The 25,058-nt window shown below is 37.9% G+C and overlaps 1 long non-coding RNA gene across 1 annotated transcript in view; it reads left to right on the top strand.

The window, feature by feature from the left end:
• LOC141993390 (uncharacterized) overlaps positions 1-25,058 on the top strand; it is a 222,888-nt gene that overhangs the window by 193,949 nt on the left and 3,881 nt on the right. The window contains exons 3-4 of the long non-coding RNA XR_012640839.1: positions 7,235-7,337; positions 12,307-12,360. This is a non-coding gene — a long non-coding RNA (uncharacterized LOC141993390). The remainder of the gene's footprint in view (positions 1-7,234; positions 7,338-12,306; positions 12,361-25,058) is intronic.

Raw genomic sequence — 25,058 nt, 5'->3', positions numbered from 1 at the left:
GGGGCTTATTGAAAGATGACAAACATCTTCAAATATTTTCAAGGGAAAAAATGTATATGCCAATGTTGTGCTGTTGTAATTTCTGGGGGAAAGAACTTGGTAGGGTTGTTCTTTCTTTTTACAATGTCCGTTTCAAAATGTATAAATTTTCAAAGTCAAAAATAATGCTGGGGCAGAGATGGCTTGGTAGGAAGCATACAGATGAGATAGGACATCCCAGTGGTTAAAGAGGATTGAGGTTCAATTCGTTACTTTGTCACAAAATTTCTGCATGACCGTGGGCAAGTCACTTAGTGTCTCTGTGCCTCAGTTTCTCTTCTGAAAATGGGGATAATAGCATGCCTACCTCCTGGGGTATTTTGTAAGGACAAATATACATTAAGGGTTGTGCAGTGTTCAGATACCATAATAATGGTGACAATATAAAATATGTTGTTAAAGCTGTAAATTTAAGTTTATTCCATAGTTACACAAATAAAGGAGTGTATTCTTTGGTTCTCATGACCACATAGGTAGTGCAAATAATATGTCTGGGACCCTGTTCTGACTTCAATTGACAGCAGTTCAACACCCGATATGGTCAAAATGTGTGTACCCACATAACTGTGGACAGAACTAGGCTCATGGGATGTTGAGAGGGGGAGTACACGGAGTTCATAATCACATAATTTACTTGGTTTGAAATGACACAAAATTAAATAAAGGACCATCTGGGATGAATATTACAAATGACTTCATCTAAGTGAGGTTGAATCCTGGAAATATGCTCCTTAGCAAAGAGGTAAGCTGATCTTTCAAACAAAATTCTTTGGTTTAAAAGGTAGATCGTGTGTATGTGTGTGTGTGTGTGTAGATTGAACCATAATTAGTGTTTGTATTGGTTTATCCCATTATTTCACAAGACTTCTGCCATCTGTTAAAACTACAGAGCTGGTATATTCCCCCTCCATAGTCCCCTCCAGTCTATGGTAATACAGGAAAAGCAGTAGAAGCCTGGGACCTACAAATATCGGACCTCAATCCTCCGATCCTCTGTCAGACAAACACTGTCCCTCTGATTTTTCTCTTGCTCCTCTCCAGTAATGGCAGCAACAAAGTAGCCATTCTGTCAGTGATTACCAAGCCGTGACTACATCACTTTTAAGTGAGAGGGAATTTTAGGGCATACCTTGATCGTTAATATTAAGACCTCATTGGAGCAGGATCCTATATTCTCCTTCTCTTCCAGTCAGGGAAGTCTGCTGTCATAAAACTTGACATTTCTACCTACTTCTTGAGATGATTGCTCCAGTCATGAAGTGTGACTAGGTAGAGACACAGGTATCTCAGAAACACAGTCTCCGTGATAAGTAACTAAAATAAAATATTTTTCTATCCTCTATGTGTGGGATATTTAGTTTTCTCTGAAGAAATGAATGATGTCCTTGATACTGTGTACCTGATTGTAAGAAAATGCTAGTAACTTAGGCTTGACAGTTGCTCAGTTTAATATAGAGAAGTATTATTAATAATATTGTTAGTTATATTTTGCATGGTGCTTTTCAAAACAGAGGAAAACTTTATCTCTGAGCTAATGTTCTAAGGCACTGATCCTGCAAACACACACGTGAGTAACTTCACAAATGTGGGAAGTCCCATTGAATTAATTTTTTTCATATGTCAGAGCATGATTGGAATCAAATTTAGGAAGATGGAAGAAAAGTTGTGAAGATGCAAAGCTTCACATTTTTGTAAAGATGCACAATCTGTGTTTCTTGCAGATTGAATATATCAAATTATCAAAATAACAGTGTAGTAGAGCTCTGAAAAGTGACACTGTGAGAAAGCACCATGCCATTCCATGCTCATAGTCTCTCAAAATTCCATATAAAAATCATTTTAGAATTAAACACTATTTTCTAAATATCAACCCTGATAACTCAAGCTGGGATCAGAAAGTCAAGCTGAGTTCTTTCCTTCTGATTATAATCACCAGTAATAAAGATTCTGTAGGCCAAATTCTGCCCTAATTTACACTTCTGCAGCCTTCAGTGTGTTGCTTAGGTATAATTGATTCATTCTAAAATTGTTTTAACGGTGCATAAGAAGGAACAGAATCTAGCTCATTCTGTTAATGGCATTGGCCCTGATAGATGACAGGAATGAAGGGTAGTTTTAAAACAAAACAAACTTATTTTTGTTCCTGAAATCTACAAATATGACTAAATATACAAAGGGAACAGTTCTGTTGAGCATGAAGGGGCCATTTTTTAGGCACACTTTTCACAATGTAACCTCAGTTTAAGGTTGATAAATGATGATACTCTTGAAAAACAGTTGATTATGCAAAGTGTGTTAGTTGTAATTACAAAGTAAGGTTATTTAAGACCTGTGGTTATCAGCTGTTACTAGAAATATTAAAACTTTTTTAATGGATTGTGAATGCAATTAATTTAAGGATGATACTTTGGTATTAGGATTAGAGTGGTATTTGGATGTGCCTGTGTTTGAATAGATCGATGTAACATTGACCATCGAAAAAAATTACTAGAAAGACAAATTTTGAGTCAGTTGATATTTTAAACATATATTTATCTAGGTAGGCAGTTGACTTTATAGTTAACTTCATTGGACGTCTCAGAAGTTTGAATGACTCTAATATGATCCAGTTCTACAATGACATTTGAACCTAATTATTAACATCATAGTTATCTTTTCAGAATGGGATTAGGTAAGAGTCAAATTTTATTGTTAAAGCAATTATTTTCACTAATTGTATAAAACTTTACTATAGTGTATGATCATTCCATTTTAAAAACAAAAATTGAGGGAGGGGGAAGGTTTGAAATCTTATAACATCTTGCTTTTTAATTTTTCTGTCCCTTATCATTCTATTTTAATGTTTATTTAAGTTACTAAAACTTATAAAATTAGACATATATTGATCTGTTTTAAATGTAAGCAACAAGGATCCAATTAATTTAATAGTTATAATTATGAAAAGCTAATAAAATAGAAACTATCATTCATAATAATTCTTAGCTTTATTCGTTATTGTTTCTACATATAGCATTCATAAATCAGAGGGTGCACACAGCTATTCCCACCATACCAATATGGGATTATATAATATACTGCTTCAGCATAGCGTTGTTACATTCTGTTTACTTTTTTGCTGCTTCAGCAAATAACCTTTGCTTCCCAAGTTAACTCTCGGCAGCAGAGTTCTAATTCTGTCACAAGTTTAACTAAATGAGATTTATTAGAAAGAGAAAGTACAGATTTTAAAATAAGATTTAATTTCCCAGTGATAGTGTTCAGAAATGGGAGGTTATGCAACTTTGTAGTTAACATCCTTTTACATTTCAAAATAAAGTGTGTGAGGACATCTTTGTACCTCTTGCCTGTGAAGCATCTGTTTTTTCTCGTCTGTTATGTAAAGGTTTCATTTGACTATTCCGATTTTTCCAATACATTCATTTTCTTGGGAGGGAAAAATTCAAGTTCCAATCAAAATAAAGCTCCAGGCATATTTGCCCTCTCTCTCCACGTGGACTCAACTGCAGATGGTTGCACAATTATGTGGAAGTATAAAATGACATACTAGGTGACTCTTCAGTCGGAACCTCATTCACTGTAGGGTCAACTTGCACTGCAAAATCTGCACTTGCAGTTGAATTGCTGGTATAAATTCTACATACAATTCAACTATAGCCATAGATCTGAGCAGTTGTATCTCTAAGCATCTGAATGTGAGCACAAATCAGACAAGTAAAAGCTCAAATTCTTAGCTTTGCACCCACAAGTAACTCTTATGAGCACAAAATTTTAGGCACAAATTGTACCATTTTAAACCATTCCTACTCAAAGATATAGAGAGAGTGTGTCCTGAAGATCAGTGAACTGTGTCAGACCAACTGGGAAAGAGACTTTCAGAGTAAAGAGCCATTCATTGAAAATCCTTTGCCTCAGTCTCCTTCTAGTTAAACCTGGGAACTATTAGCTTGAGTGTCTCTTCTGATTTCATCTTGCATGGTATTACTTGGAGAGATGTAGTCTACCAGGTAGTTAAGATTCCTGTAAACAGGGTCTAAATGAAATCTCCCCTGACATCTAATGATGAATCTGGGGGAAAAGACGGTATTTGAATAGACATTCTGGCTCTGCCTAGGTGATCACTAGACAGTCCTGCTTTGTCAAAGTGATCATTTTTGGCTGTTTTGGGTTAAAATTCACTTCAGTATTGAATGTAGGGGTAATGAAATGTTGTTGTGCTTATTGTATGAGCAAAGGGCAGCAGAACTGTCCTTAGCATGCCCTGATTGAAGGAGCCACCCTAATTTTAACCCCACTCACTAAGTGGTAGGGATATCAAATCCAAATGAAAGTTGGAGAGGGTGGGAACAGGTGTTCCTAGGTGGCAGTGTGATATCGTTTGACCTCCCCTTTCCAGTCTTTAAAGACACAGCTGATCAGACTCCATTGAGAGTCCTTGTTTTTGAAATCACTACAAGTAGGTCTAGGAGCTGAGCCTTACAGCTAGTGTGGGGACAATATTGCAATAAAAGACAATGCAGAGACTATAATAGCAGAGCGGTGTCCTAAGTCACTAAGAGCTGGCCTAAGTGGTGGAACCTCAGAACAATGCATGTCAAATGAAGCAAGTGGTGGCAACAGCAGCAGGATGAGCAGGGGCAAATGGCAGCATAGATTGTTAGCGCGAACACTGCAAAGGTGACAGTGAGAGGCAAGAAGTAGCAGAGACAGTGGGCAGTGGCAACAGCAGAGGAATTGCTCAGCCTCCCTCCCCCACCAAGGGCTGGGATGCAAACCCACATGAACTCACTCCTGAATTTTGGGGCTTTGCCAGCCTCTGATAGCTGTGAATGTACAGCAGAGTGAGAGGCAAGTGCCTTTTTAAAAGGGCATTCGTGGGTCGGACTTTCACACCACAAGGTGGGAAACTGAGGCAAAGACCACTGCCTAACATACTATGGTTATGGTTCATTATGGTTTGTGTTTTGAATCATTGTTGCAATGTTTTTTTCCCAAACTAAAGCTGAGTTCCCGCTCCCTTTTATTAAAACATTTATTTTGTTATGTACAGACTCTGTGCTTGTGAGTGGGGAAGTTTTGCCTTGTTGAGGCACCCAGGGATGGTGTTTAGTTTTCCAAATTATTGGATGGGGACTTGAGTCAGTTCTGTTTTGTAATGTTAGGGTGAACCCCTAGATACTGAACCTGGCCGTTGTTGCTGCTGACACCACATTACATGATTACATTACAGGGTTACATTCCAAATCACTTAGGAATGGATCTGTAGAAAGCCAAAACCTGGTATTGTAACAAGAAACAAACTGGAAACCAGCATAGATCTTGGAACACAGTGGTAGCACAATCCCTGTGAGATGCAATTGAGCAACCACCTTCTACATTCACTGATATTTGAGAATGGTCTTCAGGTGTAGTTACGTGCACAGCTAACCACAATCCATATGTGGAGTGACTGATGACTGTAGCATTGTGTGCTCTGTGAGGGTCACAATCTTATATCCAAGATCAGAAGCCGGGGGGGGGGGGGAGGGAAATGTGGCCCGGATGACTAAACACCTCATGTTGCTACTTTTAAAAAAAAAAAAAATCTGGATTCTTATTTCACCTAAGGTAGACTCCCGTTTTTTTCAGATACCAGAGGGCTTTGTACAACTGAGGATTTTTTAGAGAAGGCTGCTTTTGTGGCCCTAGCTACTAAATATATTCCCATTCAGATAAACCTCTACAAAGTTTGTAGTACTAGACATGTGTCAAATGAAATTCACCAAAACCTAGAGGTATTAGAATATAGACTAATGTTCTTGACTAAACTGTTATACCAGCTGACACAAATTCTATTAAAACCTGTAGGTTTGTGTCAGTTTTAAGATGAATGTATGTGTAATTCAGGAATATAATAAATCATATTTTAAATGTCACGTCACTTATTGCTCACCAGGTTGCAGAAACCTCAAGCTACTATAGTTCTAAAATCCTCAAAGTACTGTAATTCACAAAAGTCAAGAAACAGAGTCAGGAAAAAGTCAAATAGCAAGGGCTGAAATGGATCTATACAGTTTCTTGTAGTCAGGAAAAGAAATAGAATTTCTCTGCATATATTTTTTTCCTTTATAAAAATGATTATCTCTGTTTTCCACATGTTAGAAAAGTTGCTTCTAAATTTTGCCAATATATTTACGTAACACTGTATCTCTGTAGTGCCTTCTAAGATACCTTTTCATCTATGATTCTATGATCCTATCTATATTGTGTACAGAAAAGGGGAATCTTATAGTGAAGCCATAAGAATAAAATTAATTATATTAGAATTATATACTTTACTATATGTGAAGCATGAGGACAGCAATGCTGCATTGCAGTAAGAGGAATACATGTATTCAAACTGTTCACATCTTACTTTTTACTGGTATAATTTAGGGAATGTTATTTTTGCATTCATAACTTAGAGCAGAACAGATGATGAACATTAAGTTTGAAGACATTAATCCATTATGTTGCTAGTGATTCCTCACTATAGGAAGAGTTTAGATTGCCATAATGTGTTTTTTGTTCTGCTGGAGAAAGTTCATTATAAGAGAATTCAATAAAAGTGGGTAATTTTAATCACATAGATGCTTTTTTTCCATACCACTATATCATAAATCCATGGTAGTGGATTCATAGTTAAGGCTGTAACTGTGTTTCTAGTACACAAAAGTGTTTGTGACTCTTATACCTCAAGGTCCTGGAGAGCAAGGGGTGCACAAAAACTGCTTTGTACCTGTAATTACTCTCTAGACAGGGGACAATTTCATTTTCTTAAAGTTTGAAGTTAAGAAAAAAAGGAGATTCAAACGAGTTTAAAACTGAGAGGCTTTCACGCTAAGAATAGTCCTTTCTTAAATTTTTTTATTTAGATCTCTATCTAAAATAGCTAAGTCAAGAATTCAAAATGTGTGTTATTCTGATGACCTCCATGGGAAATACTGTCTTTGAGAAGACTTATGAAAGTTGAAAGGTACATTTTAGAGAGATTTGCTACAATATGTGAACCTTATAAACTCTGCTAATGGAGTTTTAAAACTTTTTTAAATGACAGTGGTTAATCCTGTAAATGTCTGTGCTGATTTTTTTAAAGTGGTAAAAAAGTTTATAGCCTCCTTTTTATTATGGAAGATACTTTTGAAAAGGCTTGTACTAATACAGTGCTTTCCATTTGTAGATCTCAAAGTGTTTGGCCAATGGCAGCAAGCATGATTGTCCCCAAACCACACACTGGAAAAAGGAGGCACGGAGAGGGAAAGTGACTTGCCCAAGGACACATGGTGAGTCAATGCCAGAGGAGGGACTAGAACAATTTGTCCTAAATATCAACTCATCGCTAGAGTTTAAAGTTTTCAATGGAGATTTCTCTTAGAAATCACAGTTATTCCCTTATTGTATTCTCACCAGGACCTACTCCTCAGATCTGTCAACATCTGTCATCTATAAGAGGTCCTTTCTCAAATTTCTAGTTTTGCTATCCTTACTCACTCACTTGCTATCCAGCAGGTGGGGGGGGGGATCTTCACCCCAACATACTCCCCTCACATCCATGCTCTTTTTGATTCACTGACTGCCCCAGGAGAATCACCACTATGAGAGAGAATACAAGAGAATACTCATTCTTGTGCTGCCACTACTTCCCTGTACTCCTTCCTGGGACAATGGAAGGAACATTACTCGCATTACAACTAGGGCTGTCGATTAATCACAGTTAACTCATGCCATTAACTCAAAAAAATTAATTGTGATTAATTGCACTGTTAAACAATAGAATACCAACTGAAATTTATTAAATATTTCTACATTTTCAAATATATTGGTTTCTATTACAACACAGAATACAAAGTGTACAGTGGTCACTTTATATTATTATTTTTATTACAAATATTTACACTGTAAAAATGATAAAGGAAATAGTATTTTTCAATTCATCTTATACAAGTGCAATCTCTTTATCGTGAAAGTGTAATTTACAAATGTAGATTTTTTTTTTATGTAGCTGCACTCAGAAAAACAACAATATAAACTTTAGAGTCTACAAGTCCACTCAGTCCTAATTCTTGTTCAGCCACTCACTAAGACAAACAAGTTTGTTTACATTTACAGGTGGGAAAGTTTGTTCCTCTTTCCCCCACCCCACCCCCCCCACACACACAATAGATGGTCACTCTTGAGAACATGTATAGAATGGTTCACTTTGATCATTGAACTCAGTGTCCTTAGCTATAATAAACTAGTATGAGGATGGCGGGGGAAGTGAGGGAAACAGAACCATAGTCTTGTCCCAACATACTTCCTTTGTGCCAGTGCAAAAGGTAATGTCCTCAGCAGGAGGTGGTGATAGACATCTACAAAATAACTTTTGCTGATTTGTAATTGGCAGGGACTGCTCAAATTGAAGAAGTAAGAATGTCTTAATCTCCTGCTATTGTAAGAACATAAGAATGGCCATACTGGGTCAGACCAAAGGTCCATCTAGCCCAGTATCCTGTCTTCCAACAGTGGCCAATGCCAGGTGCTCTAGAGGGAATGAACAGAACAGGTAATCATCAAGTGATGATGTAGTCACTCATATCATCTGGATATTAAGGGCCATATTCTGCCACTTGGATTCATCTTGCGTGGTTTCTTACTCCAGACATCTAGAATAGCCCCACTTAAAACTTAACAATAAATTTCGTAGAGAGGGAGTTGTGAGTATAAATATTGATTAAAATATATTTCTTTACCATACAGTCCCTCTAATTAAAATATAATAATGACCAGAAGGGGCAGCTATGATTAGAAATTTAAACAAGAATGACTATATTATCATTGCAATTGTTGCTTTGCTCTTAGAAGTTCCAGAAAGGGCACTGGCAATGACTTCCCCGACCTATTTTAGTCTACTAACAATCACAAGCACTGTGAGACTAGATTCTTGAAAACAAGCAACATGAGTGCATTGCTTTTTGATCAGCAAGGATGTGACTATGCTTGGGTAGTTTAGAGAATTCCATAATTGTTTTGGGTGACTTGAAAACAAAGTATTTGAGTGTGATAGTGAGATGTAAGTAGCCTCAGAAGATCTTGTATATGTATTCCTTGCTGTTAAATACTGAGTCATTTCAAATGTTCATTTTGGAAAAGACCCCTCCAATTCAATTCCTAGACAATGGCAAAATGTTGCTTTTCTCTAATTAATGAGGTAGACCAAGAGGTCACTAAATTCAGAAACTACTGGCAATAAATAAGGAATAGAGTCAGTAGCATTTGTCAGAAAAAAGAATAATGAACATAAAGCAAAACTTTTAATGTTTGAGCCAATTGAAATACTATGACCACCCAAATTCTGACATACTCTTTTTAGTTTGACTGATAAATCAAGTGTAAGCATATAGGAGCTGAAAAATTTTATCCTTATCTGAAGTGCTTTCCATAGCAACAGAATGAGAGAGCTTTGTTTGTCAATAATTGGCTAAAACCTAAAGTTGAGGCAGTCTGGGAGATTTAGGGATCTATCTTCCATTAATTCTGCAAAGGTTTGAAAATCTCAGTGCCCCACCGCCATATATCAACAAATACAGAATCCAATATATGAAACTAGTAGAACTGTGAGTTGGATATATGGATATACATGAGGAGAGACTAAAAAGATTAGGGCTATTTAGCTTAGAAAGGAGATGACTAAGGTGGGATATGATAGAGTTCTATAAAATTATGAATGATGTGGAAACAAGAATCATCTTGTTTACTCTTTCATACAAGACAAAACTCAGGGGACATCCCATGAAGCTAATATGCAACAAGAGGAAGTATTTTTTCACACAATGCACAATTACCTGTGGAACTCATTGCCATGGGATGTTGTGATGGCCAAAGTATATCTGGTTCAAAAAAGAACTGGATAAGTTCATGGAGGATAGATCTATCAATGGCTATTATCCAAGATGGTCAGGGATGCAACCCCATGCTTGGGGTGACCCTAAAACTTTGACTACTAGAAGCCAGCAGTGGAAGTCAGGTGTGGATCACTCCATAATTGCCCTATTCTGTATGTTCCCCCTGAAGCTCTGGTATGGGCGACTGTAGGAGACACGCTATTGGGCAAGATCTTCTGACCAAGTATGGCAGCGCTTATGTTCTTTTAGAGATCACACTGGAACACAGACCTGAGGGGGAGAAATAAGACTGGATAAAACATGGTTATTTCCATCAGTGACCCAATCCTGCTACTGCTACATTGGAAGTTTTGTTATTGGTTTCAACAAGAGGAAGAGCAGGCCTTTGATCTGTTCTTGCTGGATGAACAGGAATGCCAGTTCCTGAATTGTCAGGATATGATTGCTGAGGATGGGTGTCTTAGTTTTATTATGCTAGCTTCCATCTTTCTCTGTAACAAAATTTTCCAGTAGCATGAGCATATCTTTTAGCTTGCTCAGTAATGCAGTTTGTGCATATTCATATTCTGCATATGTTTCCTGTGCTTTCTGATGTGCAGCCTTTTAAGCAATGTTAAGTAATTACATTCTCTTCAGTTGCATTATATATGACCGCATCGTCCAACTCATCTTTCAGAAGCATGTTGCCCTGTGGAGAAACAGTCCGACTGCTCTTGAGAATGCATTAAATAGGCAAGTTTGACTCTCAGACCCCAGCGTTTAGACATATTTTCCATGCCAAACTAAGAAAGCAGCAATGCATAAGAGCTAGGAATTATTATTTATTATTACTGAAGTGCAACCTTGGATGTCCCTTAAGGCTGTGTCATTTGTGTGAGCACTGAACTAACCTGATATTGTCGTAGTATGAGTACTGAAACTACCTTAAAGAAAGCAACAAGTGGCCTTAAGTTTGCTTGTCTTATGAGCATGATATTGTCATAAGCAGATATAGTGAAGAATTGTAAAAGGAAGGAAAAATTGGGTCAGGAAGCCAAAACCAAGATTTTTCTTTTTATCTGATGCTGTCAACATTCTGCTTCATGATTCCCTCTCAAAACCAGCCATCAATCAGAGCAACTGCCAGAGATGTCATGTTCTTAAGATGCGGTAGCGCTGTTATGGAGTTCAAAATATCTTGTATCTGTTTGTTCATGATGATCTCAGCTTAACTTTGCTATCAAAGGACAACTTTGCTATCAAAGGACAGCTTGATGTTTTCTTAAGTGAAAAATGTATTCTAATCTATTTGACCATTTTCACTAACTTTGCTACTGTTTTTTTTTTAAAATGTGTGGACCCTCAGCCCCTGCTCTGATACTTTTTTCCTTGTCGAGCTGACTCTCTTTGGCTTGGGAACTTTGAAGACTGCCATCTCATTTCCACAAAGCCTAGTCTGCTGGAAATGCTTCCAGTTTCATTGTTGTCAGAAGTCTTTTTCTACATTAACATTACACAATTTAAGAACATAGGTCTAGTCATAGTCAAATCAATTTTCTGAGTATATGGCGGGGAGGGAGGAGATGCTGGAGCATTCAGAAATTTTAAAAGTACATTTAAATTATTTACAGGGTTGCATTACTTTCTGAATAATGCGGCACTGTAGATGGATGATTCAAAGCAGTGCCAAGTCTTTTGTAGTCATTTAAGGCGCATTATATGAATCTATCACTCTCCATATCCACCCACAGACACTTCTCAAACAGCTGAGGCCAAAATCATTATCATGTAGATAAGAGTGAGCCTCACAAAACAAGTACAACAGTTTTAATTAGTCTAATGTATTTAAATTCTCAGAAGATTTTTTTTTAAAATGCACTTCCAGCTGTTTGGAGCATAACTGCATAAAAACCCAGAGTGAGGCAGTGGACTGTATTCATCCCAGGGTGAATGGTAAAATACATCCAGACACATCACCCCCAGTGGCCAATGTCATCACAATTCTCTCTCGATGAAGGGACCCTTAATAAGCCAGCATTACCTAAAACAGTGGTGGCAGGGAAAGGAGATGCTTAGGATAGCAAAGGTCTGTGCTATTTCAGCAGCACCTTTTGGCATAAATCCTACATGGCCATAGCTTAAAGGTGGAAAACCCCTAAAACGTGTGGCAGAGACAAACGCTGAGAACATCGGGGGGGTGCAGAAAACCAAGCTGTCCTAAAGGAAAGTAATTTACAGCTTTTCATAAGCCATCTTTGGTAAATCTAGCATTTTCACCTAACTGGCAGTAAAGTCTATTCCTGTATTTTCTTAACATCACATGTGAGGATAAAGGTAATTTCACCATGCACTATTGTTTTTTTCCCTTTTATTTTCTGTTTTCATTTAGAGATGGGAGAGTGTAACCAGGGGAAAATGTGTGTGCATCCAGGAAGGTTAAAAGGTAACTATGAATGGAAATGAAAGTATTTTGTTTCATAAGAAATAAATTAATGTAGATGGCTTCAATTTCATCTCCAAGGATAGGATTAGAGAGGTGAAGTAGTTCAGGTAAAATAAGACCTCAAGCTGTGAGAAAAGGAAGAATTGTTTTCAGTAAAATGTAATGTCAATATTTTTGTAGTATTGTTCTGGGCTATTTCTTGACTCAGAAATTTTGCTTTTTATTAAATTTCTATGCTATCATCATATTTCGCATTGAAAATACAAAAAATGTGGATTTTTGATGCAAGCTGACCTTTAATTGTCTAAAAAAATTATATTTCAAATTTTAAAAATGTTTTTAATTGTATTTGTTCACTAATAAAAAAAGGAGCCTACAGTCCTAGTCGTTCTATCTCTGATCGTAAAAATAGTTTTGGAAAACTAAATCGTATTTGAGAACTTTTTGGCTATCAACCTGTGTCTGATTCTCTGGGGCTAGGTTCCACATCTATATATAGAATCTTATTTGGCCCCCCGAGCATCTGGTCACCTCACAATCTTAAATGTATTTTTCCTTACAATGTCTCTGTGAGGTAAGGAAGTGCTGTTACCCACATTTTACAGATAGGCAACTGAGGCATAAAGAGACTAAGCCTTAACTAATTTATGATCCTAAGTCTCGCTGACTGTTAGTAAGACTTAGGGTTGTAAGTCGATTCGGTATTGGAGCACTGAAAGGAGTACACATACCTTTTAAAAATCTGGCTTTAAAAAGTGACTTGCCTAAGGTAATATAAGAAGTCTGTAATATAAGAAGTCTGTAGAAGAGCAAGGAGTTGAACCTTGTTCCCTTAAGTCTAAGCCTAACACCCTGACCAGTGGACCATCCTTTCTTTATTGAGCTTTGATTATTCCCTCAGTTTTTCTATTGACATCTAGTTCCACTATTCCTTCGTAGTCTTGTGCCATATCAACCTACTCCTCAACTGCAGCCTCAGTTGCTCGTTTGATGATTCATTGGGGGTAAGGAACTAGGTTTTCAGGAAAGTAACTTCTGACTCTTGAACTAAGGGAAGAAACATGTTTGTTTCCCTAAGGCCTTCTACAGCCATGAGTGCAAATATTCCTGTCTGGGTCTGTATAGTGTGCACTTGACATCTCTACTCACACAGGATGAAACCAGACTCTTTAGTTCCACTCACAGAGTGCAAGCAGTACTGCTTAGCTTAGCACATAGGAATCCTGACCAGAAAAAGGCATCATCCTCCAATGTAAAAGTGACTGAAATGACATATATTTATCTTTGCCAAATTCAGTGGTGACATAAACAATTGTGTAACTTAGGATATCATAGGCCAGGTTCATCCCTGTGCTAGCACAGGGATAGAAGGGAATTCGCTTCCTGCCCTTGATATGACCAGAGCCCTCATCTCCAAAAATCTACCTTCACTGAGGTTTTCCATGAATGGGGGGTATTCCTGTGGCCTTTTTACTTGCTGTAAGTGGCATAGAGGGTCTATAGGGCAGGGATTAATTCCTCCTGGTCACAAAATGAATGTAAATGGTGGTGGAGTTTACATAAATGTGGGAGTTGGGGGTAGACCAAATGACTGAATTTACATACTCAGCCTGTCCCAGAAACCTCCTTGAGAACTGCACTTGTTCCTCCAGGCTAAATGTGCCCCTATATTTTATAAACATCCAACATAATCATCAGACAGTAGATGATGGTTAATAGATTGGGTGAAGATTTGTTTTTGAGGATACTGCATGAATAGATGAAATGATTCATTTTTGTCGAGTTTATACTGTTTGAAATCATGGCATGATGGTCATAAATTCTGTGGGTCAAATTCATCCTGGCATTAGCAGTCACAGTTCCATTGAAATCAGTGGCATTATTCCTCTTTGCAGTATTATTGAATTTGGCCCAGAGTCTTCAGAACTGTGTGCTGTGCTGCCCTGTGAATATGCTTGTCTCTGTTATGGGTATAAATTATGAGAAAACAGAATTTATAACAAAACAAAAAGTTCATATTATAGTATTATGCAAAACAAATGCCTTTTTTTTTTTTGCATTGTAGAGTTCTTTAGTTCATTGCTTCTCAATCAGTGACCTCTAGGGAGGTCACTAAAGGCAATGGAGTGGGAGGGAAGCAGGGAGGGAGTAGTCATGAAGTGTTGAACTTTAGTTACAATTAAAAACAAAGAAAAACTTGCTCTCCTACTCCCCACATACCCCCACTATTCATGGTTGAGTACTGTCTGTCAGCCTCTCAAAACACATGCACAAATAAATTACATAGGCATATCATTCTCACTGATACATTTTTTACGTTACTTTTGTAAAATGTAAAGGGATTGGGGAAATTTTTAACTTCAGAATAAGGGACCACCAATCTAAAAAGGCTGAGAAACTCTGCTTTAGTCTGTGGTTCATTCACTATGAGCGTCTATAATCCTTACTTCCAAATCTAGGATAGAGGACCTAATACAATTCATTCACAGGAATAGTCTCGTTAATAAATGTTTTTGTCACTTCCCACATGCTCATAAATTTTATCTAGTTGTTTAATTCTATTACAATGATAGTTACATTTTTGGCCCATTTAAACCTCAGTGACATATTGTACTTTTAAATGATGCCTTGGCTAACATTCTTTGTCAATAAAAACAGATTCTGATACTCAAGCCTGTGTGAAAGCTATGGTTGAAAACATAACAATTCCTGTGTTCACTTACAGAAGTATCTTTACTACCAATATTTTGGGGTACCAACACTGTTACCTAAAATCTAATTATATTTTTTTCTGTTTCATTCTTTCATTTAGTCTACCTTTGTACTCCAAAGTCCAAATCAACCCAAAATATAAAGCAGAGAATTTTGAAAAATACAGTTTTTTGTTTTAAAGATCTGGGGTGAAATTGTGTTTTCAGTTTCATCGGTGTAAATCGGGAGAAAAAAACTATACTAATTTCAGTAGTTACCCCAGTCTTATTGAGAGCAGAATTTAACCCTGGTACATTTAACATTGGGAACGTTTTTGATAGACTGTGACTTCTGCAAAGGATTTACTTACAGGGTGAGATTTTGGCATTTCTGTTATAGCCCTGAGTAGGGGCAGTGTGGAATTGCACAGCCCAGGAACAGCACTGGCAAGTCAGTGCCTTAGGCTAGTATAGTCTCTCCCAGGGCTACTCATAGTGCATGGGAAGTGGGCTACTTGCTTCATCCAACAGAATGCACCAGCCTTTCTCTGCAGGAGGGTACTGTAGGTGGACAATGCCATAACTCTGGCCCTTCCCTATCCGGATCCAACCCCATCTGGATCCATCCTCCTTGATATCTTTCTTTGCTGGAGACCAGGGAACTAGCAGCACCTGTAGCCCGGCAATGTTGCTATTTTGACAAAGCTCTGTGTAAGCTACATAAGAGTGAAGCTTTTTATAGAGCCCTGTGCAGCTGTGCAAGGACCTCTTCTGCTCCAGCCTATAATGAGCATAATAGATGCATAATGCACCTTGAGATTCCATATCTGTGCAGGGGCTAGTTAATGGAGTGTGCAATATTTTACAATAAACTGCTTCATATCAACTCCATCAAGTGAAAAAATGTGCATAATCCTTCTTCTCCACCAGTTCCTTTTAAAACTTTGCAAGCAGTCCAACGAGTAATACTGGAGGTGACAGCCCTGCTAATAGACGTATCTATTTTTTGTTCCAATTACCTCATAACACTACCATAAAATTAATTAATAATTTTGTGGCTTTTTTCCTCAATCTGCTCTGTGCCAGCTCCTGTGTAAATGAATCTATTATTGCTCTTCCAAAAATAATAAAGTGCGCACAACAAGGAAACAATGCATGAATATGTAGATAATACAGAAGGCCACTAATATCATAAAATGTGGAAGTTCAGTGCCTGGCTTCCAAACTACAGTGACTCTATCTGGGTTTTCCCAGGGAGCAGCTGGTTATGGAGAAGTTATATTTTTACTGAAAAGTATTTGCATAGAAATGACTGTTCCCTATATGGGGACAGCTGTAGAAACAAAGGAAGAAGAAGAGGAGTTACAGAGATGAAACACCAACAATAGTCTTCATTTTCAAGGGTAAGAGGGGTGATTTAGCTATACCCATATATAGTAGCTGTGGTGGTGTCAGTATGAGGCCACTTCAGCCTATAAAGATGAGCCCCAAACTTAATAAGGGTGAAAGAATTCAAATAAGTGCACTATTGATCAGTAGTGTAGGAAAGCTAATAATTGTCTGGTGTATAAAAATAAGATTGGTCTTGTCCATTTCCTCATGTACAGGGGCTCATACATTACAGAAACCATCACTAAGTTTTCATTCCTTCAGCAATTAAATTACTGCATGGTCCAGATTAGGAGGCACAGTTTGCTACATAGAAGGGCATTTAAAGAGGACCAGAATATTCTCATTGTAGAGAGAGTGCAGATTACATTTGCTTTGAGTGCAGATTACATTCTCCTTCTCCATTCTCATTAAATCTCTGTCAAAAAGAAGCAGTTTCTGAATTGTAATGTGTTTGTATTTCTTGTAAATCACAGCGCTTAAGCTGTAAGAATCTGACCTTTCCAGCATTCTGTGATTTGACTGGTTGATTATTTCTTCATCTCCTCACCACCCATTCTTTCAATGCTGCAAAGAGAGGTAATTAAAAAAGATTTAAATGTCTATCAATTTTTCAATTATGGTCTACTGTTTGACTAAAGAAAAATACAGTACTAATCACTGCAGGTGAAATTAAAAACTCTGTCCCTTTTCGGGACTTTTTTCTACCAGGTGCTCTAAACTAAAACAAAATATGCTAGCTTATTATGTACTCATACTATTCATAAAGGGAGATGTACACCCCTGTCCAGAAAACTAGCACCAGGTCTGTGCACCCTGTTTGTGGCCATGTACTGGACGGCATACACCGGCAACGGAGTGTATCTCCTTACTGAATATTCCATCAAATAAAATATTTTCCTTCAATATTTTCAAAACGAGTTTCTGATGATATGGAAGCTGCTACTTGCCAAAATGCAACTTACTCCCCGCTCCGACTTACATATACATCACCTCTAAATTTTGCCCACTGAAACTAAGGGAATTTCAGTTGGTTTAATTCAAGTAATGGGGTCTAAAAGAGAGTTCTAGCAGGAAAAGCACCTAAGAGAAAAGTGAAAGGTTGTGAAAGTTAAAGTATCTCTACCTTACAGAAAATTGACTGTGGCCTCATGGGGTTTTTTTCACATGCCTCATAGCATTATAGAGACACAGGTTAAATAGATATAAAATTTAGGAATTGACTTAATGTATGAACATTAAGTCATCACAACTTGTGTCTAGTGTCCACTGTGGCTAAAAGGCTATCAACTAGAAAATTAGAGACATTTAATTTCACTGGTGGACTCCAGGTCTATGGGGAAGAGTTCTTGCAAACTGGGGTCCCTCTTTTGGTAACTTCTGTCCCCTTCACAAAGGGGAAAGTGAGAGGATCCAGGAGAGCACACTGAATCCTTGGGGTGAGCTGTGCAAACTCTGCCCTGAGTTATGGACTCCATGAAAAATGCCTTGTGAACCCTGTGCTGGACCCATCTACATCCCTGGGGTGGGAACGTGGGCAGCTAGTGTCCCTTTCTGATGTTAAATTTTAATAAAGTTGCAGCCTGTCCCTTAAAATCTATCCCTGCATCTGTCCTCATTCACTTGTGAGTCCTGATCAAGGATGCAGAAGAAAAATAAGAGAATAGCAACAGTGATCAACTGATTGTGTAGCTAGTGATCTTAGAAGTGAAATCACTGTATACTCTGTTGTGAATGTTGTAATCTTGCTGAGCCATGACATATTCAAACCATTTAAAACCCATTAGCAGATAGCAACCAATATTTCACAGGCATGATTTGTGTAGTGATAACCTTTTCATATTGTCCCTAAAGTTTGGTGCTGCTTCTTCCTCTTGAATTGCACTGATAAACACATACTTGCAATTAACCTTCTGGAAAATATCGAGTCCCTTTCTACTTGTAAAGTAAGCAAAATTAAACCACTAAGTAACAGTTTATTTGCCTCTGTTTTTGCTTGGACAAACTCCCAATGAAGTCCTTATGGGGCAGATTCCATTACCCTTCCTCACATTAAGTTGAGCCTTCCTCTGGAGTAATACTGCCTATTCAAGAAGTAACACTCATGGTGAATAAGAACATAAGAATGGCCATACTAGGTCAAACCAAAGGGCCATCTAGTCCAGTATCCTGTCTTCCAACAGTGGCCAATGTCAGAGGGAATGAACAGAACAGGTAATCATCAAGTGATCCATTCCATATTGCCCATTCCCAGCTTCTGGCAAACAGAGCCTGCCCATCCTGGCTAATAGCCGTTGATGGACCTATCTTCCATGAATTTCTCTAGTTCTTTTTTTTAACCCTGTTATATTCTTGGCCTTCACAACATCCTCTGACAAAGATTTCCAAAGGTTGACTGTGCGTTGTGTGAAGAAATACTTCCTTCTGTTTGTGTTAAACCTTCTGTCTATTAATTTCATTGGTGACCCCTAACTCGTGTGTTATGAGAAGGAGTAAAAAACACTTCCGTATTTACTTTCTCCACACCAGTCATGATTTTATAGACCTCTATCATATCCTCCCTTAGTCCTCTCTTTTCCACGCTGAAAAGTCCCAGTCTTATTAATCTCTCCACATACGGAAGCTGTTCCATACCACTAATAAATGTTGTTGCCCTTTTCTGAACCTTTTTCGTTTCCAATGTATCATTTTTGAGATGGGGCAACCACATCTGCACACAGTATTCAAGATGTGGGCAATACCATGGATTTATATAGAGGCAATCTGATATTTTCTGTCTTATTATCTATCCCTTTCTTAATGATTCCCAACATTCTGTTCACTTTTTTGACTGCCGCTGCACATTGAGTGAATGTTTTCAGAGAACTATCCGCAGTGACTCCACGATCTCTTTCTTGAGTGATAGCAGCTAATTTAGACCCCATCATTTTATCTGTATAGTTGGGATTATATTTTCCAATGTGCATTATTTTGCATTTATCAACATTGAATTTCATTTGCCATTTTGTTGCCCAGTCACCTAGTTTTGAGAGATCCTTTTGTAGCTCTTCACAGTCTGCCTCGGATTTAACTGTCTTGAGTAGTTTTGTATCATCTGCAGATATTGCCACCTAACTGTTTACCCCTTTTTCCAGATCATTTATGAATATGTTGAATAGGGCTAGTCCCAGTACAGAGCCTTGGGGAACACCACTATTAACCTCTCTCCATTCTGAACGCTGGCCATTTATTCCTACCCTTTGTTTCCTATATTTTAACCGGTTACCAATCCATGAGAGGACCTTCCCTCTTATCCTATGACAGCTTACTTTGCTTAAGAGCCTTTGGTGAGGGACCTTGTTAAAGGCTTTCTGAAAATCTAAGTATACTATATCCACTGGATACTCCTTGTTCACATGCTTGTTGACCCCCCCCAAAGAATTCTAGTAGATTGGTGAGGCATGATTTCCCTTTACAGAAACCATTTTGACTATTCCCCAACAAATTATGTTCATCTATGTGTCTGACAATTTTGTCCTTACTATAGTTTCAACCAGTTTGCCCAGAACTGAAGTCAGGCTTACTGACCTGTAATTGCCGGGATCACCTGTGGAGCCCTTTTAAAAATTGTCATCACATTAGCTATCCTCAAGTCCTTTGGTACAGAAGCTGATTTAAATGATAGGTTACAAACTACAGATAGTAGTTCTGCAATTTCACATTTGAGTTCCTTTAGAACTCTTGGGTGAATGCCACTGGTCCTGGTGGAATCAAGTCCTGTATTAGTTAGATATTTTTTTTAATTTTCAACTTGAGAACTCAAACACCTGAAAGATGGGATTTTATTCTAACTATGAAGAGAAAAACTCACCTAGGGACAAAGCAAGCGTGGAATATTTCCTCGAAAAGGTATATGTTTTGGAAAGTGGGGTTATGAATCCTTGTGAAAATAGGGTTATATTCTAAATTGTTTTGCAGCAGCTACAATAGGGGCTATTAAGCTCCTGCCTGAATATGACTTATAGCTTCCTGAGATATAGGTTTTATATTCCTCTTTCATTTACTTGCATGTTTTAAGCAATTTGCTTGTTTAACAGGCTACAAAATACCATGTCTCCCCTTGTTGATATAATTTCACTAAATTGTCCATTGTTTTTAAAGTTTCATGTTTCTACATTTTCCTTTAAATTTAGTTTACAAGATTACATTTCAAACCTGCCTATGAAATTACCTCTGTACTAAAGTCATTTTCTCAGGAACCAGCAATCTTTGTTTCTTCTTGTCACCTGTAGGCGTAGCAAGGAACTCTTCCCATTTAAATGAATACGAGAAGTCATCATAAAAGATTTATTTCTGCTGCCCCATTTTTTCTTATTTATTCCTAACATTCTGCCCATTTACCATGAACTTTTTCACATTTCACAAACCACTAGTCGTCTTTGAAAACAAATTGTGCTATTTACTTCTCTCCTCAGAGGAAGCTAATGATTTACTGGGTGAAATGTCCAGAACAATAAGGAAAAGTGGAGATGTGTATTCCCAATAGAAGTATACATCTTCTGTAAATAACTCCCTGTTGAAATTATGGGATGTTATAGAATTAGACACCGATTTTTATTCTTGTTGTATTTCAGCAGTATCAGAGCCTATCCGTGAAAATAATAATTTAACCTGACCATTGCTATACAAATATTTTGTTCTTCTTGTGGCAAAAAAGTGCATATTTGCAAATGTATTTTTATTTAATAAAGTACTGCATGTATTTTCCCATATCATTAACTTGTCTTTGAAGGGACACCATCTCAGTTCTGAAACTCAGGGGCAAGTTATAACTTCTAAAAAGTAACTTCAAAGGAAGGGGGGAAAGAATTGACTAAAACAAAGGCATTCTTAATTCTGCTGTGCAAACGTGCTTATTTAGCTATTACAAATGGAAAAGAGAATAACAAAAAGGCTAACAGTAGCATACCTTCTATACGTGTGTGTGATAATCCCAGCCCAATAAATGTATGTACTGTCCATGTCACCATTACAGACTGACCATCTAGGGATTTTGTAGGTCCTCTACTCTTGATCCCCAGTTAATTGAAGTCAAAGGGAATCTTCTTAAATGCCTTCTTTAACACCATTGACTACAGTGGAGTTACACATCAATGAATTTGGTTCACACGATCTTATGTTGATCCATTTTACACTTTCAAAAGGATTTCTTCAGAGTTGAAAATTGAATATAGGGTCACATTTTCAAAAGGTGTTAAGGCACTAAAGATGCAGCTAGGTACCTAATCTGATTCAAATTGATGGGAGTTAATTGATCTGATTTAAGCACTTCTAAAAATGCCATTAAATACCTAACTGCATCTTTATTCCTTTGAAATTCAGGCCCATAGTGTACATTATGAATACTTAGCATGACTAATAAGGATTCCTGAATGATATTTTCTTTAATTTAATTTACATTTTTCTATTACGTTTGGCAAATTGTTAACATTGACTGGTATTTTCTTACGTTGAGTCTAGCGGCAAGTGAAACGTGGTTACAAATGTTTTGTTTCTTCTACAATGGAACTTCATGGCTTCACTTGCGAACATGATATACTATGGTTCTGATACACAAACTAAAGAGTCCGATCATGCAAACGGTTCCCCCTGGAGAATTGTCAGGATTTTTGGACAATCTGGGCAAAATTCATTTTCTAACTACAAATAGATGTTCTGTGCAGCATAAGATGATATTACGTACCTTTGAGTGAATACAGTTTAAAAGTTGAGATGCCTGAGTTTTGCAGAATTTCGTGGATGGGATCCTTAGAAAAGGGGTATCTGGAATATTTTGCAAAAGAAGGATAACCTACTTGAGGGTAGATTGAGAAATTTCTATCCATTGCAAAGTTCCCTAATAGGGAGTGGGATGAGGAAAGGGAGATTGGAATGGGGGCATGTGCTAACTGCGTGGCCCTGCCAAAGCCTTCCTAAAATTGTTATTAAGTAATCTAGACCTTCACAAACAGTTCCTTAATTAACTTGCACTGTGTCCTACCTGTATCTATTTGCCATTACTTAGTCCTGTAATATAATGTTAAAAAAAAGTTAAGGGACAAATATCTAGCAAAGTTAAGTATGCTTATGAAATCACTAAGTACTCCATGTCTGCAGTTTTCTACACAGCATTATGTCAGATGCTGTATTTGGACAGTTGCTGGTATTTAACAGGGAGTCATGATTTTGGATAATCGTGAACACGGAGCCTTTTTTCTTAAGTTGTGAACAAGTCAATTATTCTAGTTCCTGAAACACTTGAAAAACAGTGAGTGTAGAAAAATATCAGCTTAGATATGCAGGTGTACTGACTTCTAGTGTGACATACTTGAAAAGCTGTGGATGCCAGAAAAGCTTCAGTGAGACTACTCACTGCAGTAGCAGTTACAGGATCAGCTCCCTGTTTATTGGTTTTGCAGAGTACATTTGACTCTTAAAATCTTCCAATATACTGTTAGAAACTTGGGATCTTTAACATTTTGTCCTCTGTTCACCTGAATTTAGGATTTACTAACAGCTCCCAGAAATCAGTTTGTGTGTGTGTGTATATTTACTCTGACATTTAGAAATAACCAGATCAAGTTGCAGTGGGGGAGGTTTAGGTTGGATATTAGGAAAAACTTTTTCACTAGGAGGGTGGTGAAACGCTGGAATGCGTTACCTAGGGAGGTGGTAGAATCTCCTTCCTTGGAAGTTTTTAAGGTCAGGCTTGACAAAGCCTTGGCTGGGATGATTTGATTGGGGATTGGTCCTGCTTTGAGCAGGGGGTTGGACTAGATGACCTCCTGAGGTCCCTTCCAACCCTGATATTCTATCTATCTATCTATCTTTCTATCTATCGGATCTGGTTATTTCTAAATGTCAGAGTAAATATGCTTCATTCCCATGTTGTGTTGCCATGTCATCCCGTTATTGAATCTATTGCCCACCTGGGCTTTGTAGTACATATGTTCTACTTATTACATCTAGGAAGTCTTTACCTAACAAACAATCCCTGAAAAATAATTTCCCTTATATTTTCTTCCATTTTATTTCCCTTTCTTTGCTGGTGATGTATTTCTTGTGAGCCACTCTATAGCTTTGGTTGTAATCATTATTCAGATTAATGTGCATTAAAATGTGAATGTTCTAGAGTAAGATGTCCACTAAAGACTTAAACTCTGGTGACCAATTCCTGGTGGGCTTGCATGGAAAAGCTTGCAGTCTCACTGCTGTGTTAGCCATTGTTTGTTAGATTGCAAATGAAAACCACCCTGAAAGCTGCCAGTAGCTGTATCAAATTTATTTTTGTAGAATTGGTTGTCTTACTTGAAAGGATGAGTCAAGGAGCAGGAAAGATCACTAATGTAAGCTCAAAACAAACACACCATATTTCTGTGCTTATTTGTTTGCTAAAAGTTGTCCATACAAAACGATTACCCTTTTAAGTAGGTTTCTCTCATATTAGAATTGACTAGAAAAAGATGTAGTGTAGGTGTAGTTAACATGACATATCCCAATCTTGTACCAGCCCCTTTGTGTTATCTCAGCATCTGGTTCTATCATATCACATACCACAAACCCACTCTCCTGTTGGTAATAGCTTATCTAAAGTGATCGCTCTCCTTACAATGTGTATGATAATCAAGGTGGGCCATTTCCAGCACAAATCCAACCCTGGGGATAAGCTATTACCAACAGGAGAGTGGGTTTGGGGCGGGGGGGGGGGACGGGATCTGGATTTGTGCTGGAAATGGCCCAACTTGATTATCATACACATCGTAAGGAGAGTGATCACTTTAGATAAGCTATTACCAGCAGGAGAGTGGGGTGGGGGGAGAGAGAACCTTTTGTAGTGGTAAACACCCATTTGACTCAGAGAGTCAAGGCAGTTGTCAAGGGAAAGGGCATGGCTGAAGCACTGCTGCTTTTTGCCAGTTCCTTTGTGGGGTTGGTACTTGATGTTGCTGGTGCAGACCTGAGGCTGTTCTCAGACGAGGGTTCAAATTGAACCACACGGCTCTATCAGTCAGAAGTGTACAAAGAATAAAACCACCCTGCTCAAGTCCTGCACTGTGCCAAACTGTTTAAAAGGTGGTTATTTATTGTTATAGGTATATCATCAGGTAACAACACCAGTAAATATACTTACATAAGTATAGGAGTACTTGTGGCACCTTAGAGACTAACCAATTTATTAGAGCATAAGCTTTCGTGAGCTACAGCTCACTTCATCAGATGCATACTGTGGAAAGTACAGAAGATCTTTTTATACACACAAACCATGAAAAAATGGATGTTTACCACTACAAAAGGTTTTCTCTCCCCCTACCCCACTCTCCTGCTGGTAATAGCTTATCTAAAGTGATCACTCTCCTTACAATGTGTATGATAATCAAGGTGGGCCATTTCCAGCACAAATCCAACCCTGGGGATAAGCTATTACCAACAGGAGAGTGGGTTTGGGGCGGGGGGGGGGACCTGGATTTGTGCTGGAAATGGCCCAACTTGATTATCATACACATTGTAAGGAGAGTGATCACTTTAGATAAGCTATTACCAGCAGGAGAGTGGGGTGGGGGGAGAGAAAACCTTTTGTAGTGGTAAACACCCATTTTTTCA

Source organism: Natator depressus, chromosome 9, assembly GCF_965152275.1.
Source record: "Natator depressus isolate rNatDep1 chromosome 9, rNatDep2.hap1, whole genome shotgun sequence".
NCBI classification, from domain to species: Eukaryota; Metazoa; Chordata; order Testudines; family Cheloniidae; genus Natator; species Natator depressus.
Note: the sequence above shows the minus strand (reverse complement) of the source record. Positions and strands in the feature narration are given on the sequence as shown.